Source organism: Arvicola amphibius, chromosome 5 (assembly GCF_903992535.2).
Source record: "Arvicola amphibius chromosome 5, mArvAmp1.2, whole genome shotgun sequence".
Taxonomy (NCBI): domain Eukaryota; kingdom Metazoa; phylum Chordata; class Mammalia; order Rodentia; family Cricetidae; genus Arvicola; species Arvicola amphibius.
The window spans coordinates 57,019,197-57,030,027 of record NC_052051.1 but is presented as its reverse complement, the minus strand read 5'-3'; positions in this window follow the sequence as shown (position 1 = coordinate 57,030,027).

Genomic DNA, 10,831 nt, shown 5'->3' with positions numbered 1-10,831 from the left:
GCTCACTAAAGGACAGCTGCCTGCTCAGGCAAATCCTTCCTGGTCCACAGGACAGAGACATGGCCAGATGCAAGGTAGGAAGTGGTCCGGAGGCCTGGTCAAGCGTGGGAACTAAACTCAAAAGGCTTGGGGTTGCAGGCCCATGGCTCCATCTTTCTGACATCCCTGGCACTCAGGGAATACCTTCCTAGCAAGCTCTTGTCACTCTCCCGTGCAGAGCTGGTCGCCACCTATGTATGTCCCCTGCTAAGCTCATAAACACATTTAGTGAGCAGGCTACTATTTGGGTCTCAGCTGGAGGCCACTCTGAAGTCCTGGGGTCCTCTTCCAGGCATGCCCCAGTGTGTGTCAGGCAGAGGGGTGTGGGTCCCCTGCCTCCCCCACACAACTGGCAGGCTTTCAGACACACCGGTGAGTAAGCTGCCGCAGGGAGGGAGGTTGTGCCCACAGAGACAAGATGACACCAACCGGGAACCTTCCGGAGAAAAGAGGCTGACAGAGACAATTGCTGAGGTTTTTCTTTTTCTTTCTTTCTTTTTTTCTTCTTTGCCTAAAGGTAGAGCAGCTTTCGGGGCTTCAGACAATCACCAGCCAGCGGTGGGAGAGGCTGAGGCCCAGTTGCCCGGAAGGAGTGCCAAGGTAAGGTCCCCACTGTGGCAGCAGGCTCTGGATTCTTGAGCTGGGGATAGGGGGTCCATATATTGAGGTTGCTACTCACCTAGGAAGCTAACTCCATGTTCACAAAAAAGCTGTGAGGTCCTGGACTAAAGATTCCCAAGGCGGTTTCCCGCTTGCCTCCACTCTCCGGTAGATTTTGAAACAGCTCTGTGGAAACTGACTTCAGCCTCTGGGCTTGTTTCTGCAGTCCCTGAATTTGCTTCCTGTTTTCTCTGGACCGAGCTGGGGGCCACCAGGACTCCTTCCAAGGAGCCCTTCTCACTTGCCCCTCATGTAATCACTCCACAAATATTATGGCGCGTCCTCTGCCTACTGGATTCCTGCTCCCTATTGGTGCCCTTTCCCTGAACTTAACCTGGCAGATTGACTCTGAAAGTCAGCAGAAGTCCAGGGCTAGGGGCCTGCCTGGGGGGTGCTAGTGCGCCCCTTAGTCTTGTCTGGGCTCCCAGCCTCTGCTCAGGGTTCTTGGCTGGTAGGCTCCACCAGGCCCCAGGACCTCAGGCTCCTAAGACCCAGGCAGCAAGGCTAAGGCAGCACAGCCTCTGGTGTGGAATGCCAAGGTCAGAGAATCCTGCATTTCTGCTGGGGTTGGGGGTGGGGGTCTTGCCCTAAATTCGTTCTGATGGAAAACTGAGTTCCCAGGGTGGGCTTGGGAGCTCATCTAGTTAAGACTGACTATTAGCCTTTGGGCCAAGAAGAGTCCCCCACTGTGGGCAGATATACCCACATTTTTTTTCTGGCGGTTAAGTCCAGAAACTCTAATGACAAGGGCACCAGGGCAGTTGGCACCAAGAGCAAGCCCTTCTAGAAGTATTGGATTTGAATGGAAACTCTGAGCCCCTGCAGGGCATAGAGGAACTACATAATCTTTCTGGTAACCCCTCCCCCCACATACATACTGAGTGTATTTGGGATTTGCCAAGCACAGGGAAGGCACAGGCCAGTGGGGTTCCAGGGTGCTCTGTGTGCCATACCTCAGGATGACCAACATTGTCCCCTGTCCTGAGAGACTGTAGTGTGTTCTACACCTGGCTCCAGGACGAGGAAAATGAGCTGGTTCTGGAAGTGCTTCTCACTTCCTCCCAAAAGGTGACTCTTAACTGTGGGGTCCTTCTGGTCTATAGAGCTGAGCAGAAGCCAGTGCCCAGCTGCGGGCAGAGTGGCAGATGCTGGCAAGAGGACCCAAGCTTGCAGTGGGCCCTCAGGGAGGCAGCTGGCTTGGCCAGAAGTAAACCTCGGGCAGAAGCCAAGCCATGGGCATATGGGAAGGCTACTGGGGGCTTCAGAGGATTCAGTAAAGGCTCTGGGCTGGCTTCTGGTCATACCTGTCTCTATGGGAGTTTCTCTGCACAGAGGACCGGCAAAGTCAGTCAAAAGATAGGCCAAGATCCTAGAAAATGGTACTCCTTATCCATGTGACCCAGAGGGTCCTCCAATGAACTGAGTCTCCCTAGCAGAGGCAGAAAGGGTTCCCGGGAGACCTGTGGCTGGAAGCAGAGGGCTCTTCCTAGCCGCTGCCATCCAGACTCTCAGGGGAAAGACCCAGCAGTAGAGCCGGTGGTCAGATCTGGGCAGTACTAGGGTCCTGCAAACCTTGTTATCAAGCATTTTGTAGACAGCCTTGAAAAAGAGCTCATTTCTCTGAGTCTTCTGGCATAAATGAGCTAGCTAGCAGCTCAGGGCAGAGCATAGGAAATGGAAAACTCCTAAGCTAAGGTTGGCCTTCCTGTGTGTGTAAGCTATGTACGTGACCTGGGAGGCACCCCTCCTCTGCAAACCCCCACCGCCACTTCCATCATGAGTTAGACTCTGGGTACAGGAAGGGATAAGCAGAGAATTAGTACCAATGGGATGAAGGAGACCTTGTCTTTTCTGCTGTTTTGTCTGTTATTACAGTATAATACATACAGCTAAGTAATTGGCACATGATGGAGCTTTATTGGAACTACAGTTCTGGAGACTGGGAAGTCCACGGTCAAAGGGCTGACATTTAGCAAAAGCCTTGTGCTGAATGTGTCATCGCATGGCAGAAGGCAGAAGAACTATACACACTTCTATAGTAAACCGTGATGAGGGTATTAATCCACACATGGGGCTGGCACCCTGGTGACCGAAACACCTCTCAACCCTGTTGCATCGGAGGTTGCCAGCAGACTGTGGCCTCTGGCAGGCTGTGAGGTACAGTCAGTGCTTGTTCCTGCTCACTGGCTTGCATCTAGTGATTGCCTGGCTACTAAGTACCAAATCCAGATGGCTGGAAGAGGGAGTGGAAAAGAGAGAAGCAGGGCCTGGGGAAGTGTGCAGGCAGTAGAAAGATAAAGAGGGAAGCTTGGGGTCAAGGCCACCAGAAACCAGCCGAGCTGCAGAACCAGGTTACAACTGGGTCGTTTTGTCCTCTGCTGGGCCCTGGTCCTCATCCCTGAAGTTGTCACCCATGAGTCACCCATTCCAAATACTTTATGAACTGGAGCCACTCCTGAACTAGAACTTCATAAAGTACCCCCCCCACCAAAAAAAAAGCCCTTTGTTTATGAGTGAACACTATTGGACCAGGCAAAGAGTGCTCAGGAATAAGTCAGTCAGACCTCGGATGGTGTCACCGTGCAGTGAGGAGCGCATTCCAGGCCTGCACTGCTTCTTCTGGTAACTTGGATGAATTATTTCATGTCTCTTCTCCATTTCAGCTTCCTCTCCTGACCGCAGAGATAATTAGCACCTGTGGGCTAGGGCTGTTGAGTGGGAACATGATGGTTCTGCCGAGACCATCACGGGGGCAAGGTGCTGGCAGGAAGAGACCCACCTTATTTAGGGGACTCAAGAGAGGCCTGCTGGGTGGCTGTGGAAGACCCTCCCCTGACTCCCCTGAGAGAAGCCGAGGCATCACAGTGCTGATGGATCCAGGGCCAAAGGGAGCTAGGGAGAGTAGCAATACCAGATCCATTTGCCCCTAGAGCTGACTGTGTGCTCAGGCCCTTTAAGGATGCCCAGGCTACTGGTAACAGTCCCTTCTGAGGTACAGTGTTGAGGGTCCTGAGGATGTGGACTGGGTTGTGTCCATGGAAGGGATGGAGAAGTGAAGTGGCCAAGTACCATTCCTTTCTGGGCCTGGCATCTTTTCTCACAGTGGTGGCTGCTGGTTTTTTGAAGAGCTATGTACTCACTAGCCCCGCCTGAAGCGCAAAGCTTGAAGCATGCAGAGAGGACCACTCTGACGAGTGACTTGGGGACGCTCAATCCCAAAGACTTTTTCAACTTTTCTTACCAAATGGTAATTCGTCATAGTAACTTAGAAAATGTTGCTCCCTGTTCTGATTTCACCCAGAAACAAAGGCAAACCCAGAACATGATAGGTTTTTGTAGGCTGGGAGAAATCATGTAAGTTCCCTCTCCAGACAATCCCAGCAAAGGAACTCTCATATTGGTCAGAAACGTCTACAAAAGCTCATTATGGCATGGTTGCAATGCAGAGACCCAAGTGTTTACGGAGGGATGCTGATGACCATTTTTGGACAATTGGGACATTTCTGGGGCATGGATTTCTGCTAAAGTCCTATTTAATCAGCAAATCAGACATTGCTGTCCTGAGATGCTCTGTCTGTATCTTAGGGCCCCTGACCTCTGGCTAAGGAGGAAGCATCATGGCTGAGTCTTACCTCCTGACTTCAGGCTGCCCAGAGCTTGGAAAGGCTTCCCTGAGCGCTCAGGAAGAGCAGGAACCTCAAGTCAGCTATGACTGCTCTGGCCTCTGATCCTCTGTGCAGCAGGAGCCCAGCCCACTCTCCCCTAGGGCAAATAGCACCTTGCTCAAGGCTGCCTGCGTGGCACAGGGACTCCCAAAAATCACGGCAACAGCAGAGTTAAAACCGGGAGGACTGGTTCTGGGGTTTGGTTTCCTGGCCTGGAGCATCTCCAGCTCCATTTGCTTTCTTTCGGCTTCAAATGAGGCATCCTTTGAAACTGTGCAAGAAAGTACTGAGGTAGAAGGAGCTAGGGGAGCAGTTATACCACAGCCACACGGCCAGGCCAGAGTACGCACTGCCCAGGGGAGGAAGAGTTGGCCCTCTTCGATGCTGCCGCACCTTCAAGACAAAGGAGGTTTTCTCACAGGGATTAATTCTACTCTCATTGATTTATAAGTGAAAGCAAGCTCAGAGGGAAAAAGTGGGTCCTGAGGTCACCCAGCTAACTAGAAACCCCACCTCCCTTGACCAGCAGCAGACAAGAATGGCCCGTAGCTTGATGATTTCGGGAGAGGTGGATCATCCAGTGTGAGGCTGGACAGGTCCCTCCCTATGCCTCCTTTGGGCATGAGGTTCTCACAGGGGCCTGTGCTTTGCCATCTGCATTCTGCTCGGCATGGATCCTCAGTCTGGCCTTTGCTTATGAACCAAGTCTTCCCCAAGGACAGACATCATTCCTGGCACTAGGCCACTGACCAATAAAACAGATCTAACTAATCTGTAAATGGATTGACTCAAGTTCTGTGTGTCCCAGGTAGTGTCACAGGCTGAGAATGCCTCGGGCCATGAAGGGGGCAGTGATGAGTGGATCTGGAAGCGAGAGAGTTTGGGCAGAGGGAAGAGAAGGCATATGGAGAGAGGTATCTCAGATCACCTTTTCACCAATATGTATTTTCCTTTCCAGCAAGGAGTGTGTGCGTGTGTGTGTGTGTGTGTGTGTGTGTGTGTGTGTGTGTGTATGCGCGCAAAAACACGTGCGCGTGGGTGCTATATGCTGGTGTGCTGAACAGTACGGACCCATGAGGAGGCAGGAGGTTGATAGTAGTGTCTTCCTTAATTACTTCTCTACTTTATTTTTATAGAGATTTAGTTTTAGATGTATGTATGTGTCTGTGTGTGTGGATGCCACGTGTGTGTACATGCCAATGGAGGCCAGAGGAGAGGGGTGGAGCCTCTGGAGCTGGACTTACAAGCAGCTCTGAGCCACTTGATGTGGGTGCTGGGAACTGAACTTGGGTCTTCTGGAGCCTGGAGCTCACTATTTCACCTGGCCAGAGAACCCTGGCGGTCTGTCTCCTGTTTACCCCAAGAACTGGAGATATTCTCTGTGCTTGCCTTAGCTAGCTGGCTTTTTGATGTGGGTTCTGGTGGGGGAGAAGGTATGGATTCGGGTTCTCATACTTACACGGCATGGACTTTGCCTACTGAGCCATTTCTTTAGGCCTGAGGAAGGAATATAAGTGTGTAGCTGTCACTTAGAGGTCAGTTCCCAGGAGGAGGAGGAGGAGGGTGGTCCCATGTCAGCAGATCCGAGACAGGCAAGAAGACTTTGGGGTAAAACTTCTTGGAAGAAAATGTCCAATGTCCAGAAAGGAGGGGTGAGGCAGAGATGTTAGTCCATGTGAGAGATGGAGCCAGACTCACAGAAGTGGAGCAGGAAAAGGAGATATTCAGGACTCTATGGAAGCATGTAAGAGCAATGTGGGGGTCACCTCCTGACCATCCACCAGCTCAGCAGTGGCCCAGGAATGGGTGTGGCGATGGTGTGATCAGGATCCACCCTGTCAGTGTTCACAGGAATATTCCAGTAAGCAAAGAGGAGCTTTGCCCACTGGAAAAGAAAATACCCAGAGAACAGGTAAGCACAGACCAGCCAAGTGGCAGTTAAACAAGCCATGTCTTCGAATATCAAACCAGTGGCCAGAGCGCCCTAGAGCCCACACAGTGCAGACCCTGTGGCCTTCATGCAATTGCATCTACGTATGGTCTTCTCTTCCAATAGTTGGGGTGGTTCTTGACGGGAGGGGGCAACATCATACTCCCTCAGAAGCTTTGGTCCTCATCTGGCCAGGCACAGGTCTCCCCCACCCCCATACCATTGCTATCTGTCCCTCCCTGAAAGTCAGACCCAAGGATGCCACAGTTGTAACCCTGCCCCAACCTCAGACCTGGGGCAGCAGTTGTGGGCCAGCAGAGAGAAAGAGGATAATGAAGGGGTTCTATTCAAGGGGGCTTCCAGCTGTTAGTTCAGCCAGTAGCATTGGCAGCCAGAGGGCTGAAGTGACAGCAAAAGGCATTGGATGGAACTTTGGGGGCCATTAAAAGTGGAGCCCGCAAAGCAATTGTGGCAAAAAGATATTAAATGAATCCATCATGTCTCTACGGCGAGAGTCCTTGCTGTAGAGACAGCTTTGCTACCAAGCCTTTCCAGGCTGGCTCAGCTCATCGTCCATGTACCCGGGAAGAGTGCCATGGTCTGCAGAGAGGCTTGTGTTCCTGAATGGCTCATCTCGGGATATCAGACCTCCTTGGGAATGTCTGGCTAGCTGAACCCTCCCCATGCCAATTTTTATTTGGGAGACAGTCTAGAAAGGGTCAGAATTTGAGAAAAAGTAGCCAGAAAGAGACTGTTGTGGATGAGGCTGTCTCCTTCTGCTGAGGCCAGTATACATCTGAGCTCTTATTCCATCACCAAACAGATGAGTGCTCCCATCAGGTGGGCACCCATGGACTTTCCCAACCCCAACTAGACCCTAGGTAGGGCCAGGGTTCTTTTTCTGGGCTATGACGTAGATAGATCTGTTGAATGGTTTTAGTACCATCAGGCTGTAACTTTATCTTCTGGAGGAATCCTGGGATTCAGCTCTGCAGCAAACCACAACGGACTTGATTGCTCTTTATGGAAGGTGTGTGGATACACTGTGTGTGTGTGTGTGTGTGGTGTGTGCGTGTGTGTGTGGTGTGGTTAGCCTCCTTGCCTCTTTATCAACTGTGTTCCCTCTGTTTGGAGGTACCAGTCCTAAGGACCCCGTTACCCTAACGCTCATCACTTCACCTTCCCAAGGGAAGAGAGCAAAGTTTCCCCATTATCCACATCAAGAAACCAAAACTGAGGTCGTGATAAACATCTAGAAAGTCCAAGGGGCGCCAGTCCTGCAGGAATCCATGGTTTCTACAGCTAGACTCTGTCTGCCTCTTCCTGCAGGTGGGCCCGAGGTTCTCCTCCAACTCATGCTGCCAGGCCCTTGGAGGTATGCCCTGGGCTCTTGCCCCACCAGCAAATGAGTGATTGGCTGCCTTGGAGAGGCATTCGCCAGGACCAATCCCAGAGCAGAAAGAGACAGGTGTGGAACATCCTAGAAACGAGGAGTGAAAGCAGAAATCCTCCAGAGTGCCCGTTCCAGGGGCAGAGAGTTCCGGGAGCTCCTCCTCCCCCTGCCTGGAGTGTGCAGGTGTCTGCTGCCTGCCTCCCCAGCAGCCTCTGAATGTGGGATTCAGGTTGTCAGGCCCCTTTTGGTCTGTGATGGACAGTCAGCTTGAGGAGGATCTGCCAGCAGGGTGCTGACTCATGACCAGTGAAACCTAGTACTTGGTTCCTCAGAGGGGATTCCTTGACCACTTTAGCCTTGCACATACGGTAGTCCTCACGCCCTACTCAGATTTGGGGTGGAAATATCCCAGGTGCCAGACTCACCCTTCCTGCAGAGTGGTGTAAGTTGGCCTCTTCCCACTGCCAACTGTTCAGACTGCCCTTGGCCTCAGGGACTTCTGAACCTCAGGTTAAGAGAACTCACTTGGAGTCATATGAGTGAGACTCCTCCACTCAGTAACGGCTTAGGCCACCGGCTGCTGTGCAGGACATCCTGGCCATGCGCCTTATTACACAATGCTGGTTCTCACAGTTCTGAAAGCTCAGAAGTCCAAGGTTAGGATGCCAGGAAATTTGGTGTTTAGTGAAGGTCCTGGTTTATGAGTGGTTGTCTTTTCACAATACCATCTAGAGACTGGGGCTAACTCTGGGCTGCTTGGGTAGAACACTAATCCCATTCATGAGGTTTATGTTTTTTTGTTTGTTTTGTTTGTTTCTTTTTAGAGTAAAAAGCCCATGCTCTGGCAGCTCCAACAAGCTAAGCTCAGTCACCTCACTGATAATGCCAATTAAAGAAAGAAGTAGTGGGAATTGGGAGTGGGGCAAAAAATATTTATTCAATATGGTCACGTAGAGAAGAGGAACAAAAGAAGGGATTCAGTTACATCCCCTACTCCCTACCTCCCCCCCCACCCCCCGCAGCAAGTCCATCTTCAGGTCAGCTAACAGGTTAGCTTTAAATAGAGGGCAGGAAGTCTGTATAACTCCCTAGTCCTAGGCAAGATGTGGTTCTGCCACTAGGTGCCCATCTTTGTCGCAGCCATATCCTGCGAGGTGGGTGGATAGGCTGTCAGGAGTCTGTGAAGTCCCTTCCTGGGAGGCAAGTTCTGGCTGGCACCGGAGCTTCAGCTTATCCCTTCCCTTAGAAAGGAATTCAAGCAGAAAATCGCGATTCTTTGCGGCTCGCTATCTCATAGATTGCATACCTCGAAGGGAGGGGCGCAAGTGTTTCTCTTTTTAGAATATTTCCCTGCTAATCCGGAGAGATATCTTGTCCTTAGTGGGTGCTTGTTTGTTTCTGGAGACAGTTTCTCTGTGTAGCCCTGGCTGCCCCGGAACTCACTCTGTAGACCAGGCTGGCTTGGAACTCACAGAGATCTGCCTGCCTCTTCTGAGGGCGGGCTGGAGTTAACTACCATGGGAGTAACAACGGGCCTTAAGGTGCTAACCACCTCTGACACCTTGTCTCCTAATAACCTTCTCACATTGGTGATTAGATCTCAACACAGGGATGGGTAAGCGTGTGCGTGGGTGTGGAGGACCCATGCCTTGTGTTACAGCAGGGATTGGTCCTTTTTCAGCCACCCTGTGCCTCGGTCTCAATCGCCTGTAGAGTGATAATCATACAATGTTAATAACTTCCACCAGGGTTGTGGTGCAGACCGAGTGAGGCAGGCAGCATAAGCTAAGAGTTTATACCTCAGGGCTCCACCCACAGGAAGCGTTCAGAAACTGGAGGTGTGATTCCTCCTGATAGGGGAGAAGCGGCATCCACAGATAGGAAACTACAGCGAGCAAAGGAGCTTGTTAGCAAGCTCCTGGTTCCCAGGAAGCTTTTCAAGTCCTGAAGAGAAAGGTGCAGAGACGGATAATGTGTTTGTATTTCTAAACCACAAGTTGATCTATATCTTTTCTCTTTGGCCCTAACCTGGGCGCCCAGCCCTGGTGGTGCCAGTCAGATGTTACAACAGGCCTGACAGCCACTGGCTGAGATTGAATTGAGAAGTGCTCACCCCACCCTATATGCCACCCTGAGGCCCTTGAAGACTGCGCTGGCTGGCTGGCTGGCTGGCTGGCCAATATTCCAAGAGTCTGTGTTTTTCTCCAAGGCCTGATGTGTGGATGGCAGTACATGAACTCCCTTGGCAACAGACCTATGCCAGAGACCAAGTCTCCTCAAGGGAGCATAATGCCTGGCGTCCCATATCCTTGGCATCACAGTGGAGGAAACAGGCCTAGGGTGAGTTGTGTGCACACTGGAGGCAACGCTGTTCTTCAGACTGTTGCTAGGACTTTCCTGCTCTCCCCTCTGAGGCAGGGTTGAGCTGGGCATGGATCAGTGTAGCCCAGAGAAGAGGGAAAGGCACAAGCCAGAGACAACCACTCAGTCTATCCTGCATATCCCAGTCATCCCGACCGACAGGGCATCATCCAACCCAGTGAGTTGAACCTTGGGTAGAAGCAGCAGAAAATATGGAAACAGGACTTGATGTGATGAGCGGTCCCCTAGTGTAGCCGTGTACTGAGGATGGAAAGTTTTCTCTAGGAAAGTTTACTGATAATCTGGTTTGGTTAGCTTCATCGATGGAGGAGTCATTACCTGCTTGGTCCATCTTGTTTGGGAGGCCCTGCCTTTCTTGAGGCCTCAGGCCCCAGTTCAGCTTCCAATGGTGGAGGAGAGACCCAGTGTTTTCTAAATCTATTCCCTGTAAGAAAAGGATGAAACTTGGTTAATATCTACTCTGGGATGTGTCGACCTTGGTTCAAACCAAATTAGGTACTAGTTGATTTCTGGTAATATGCTAATGTTTATATTTTATTGTAGTTTAACAATTCAAATTAATGCTTAGAGCTATGATTTGGGCATAAAAACATATTTTACTAAAAGATGGTAATTCACATGTACACTTGTGGATCAGTAAAAAGTAATTTAGGGTGTTGATTCTAGCTTCAGTGCTACATTTCCTTAAAACTTTGGTTTGCAGTTTACTTCAAATCCACAGCAACCAATGTCCCCCTTTTCTCTACACAGCACACTCTCCTT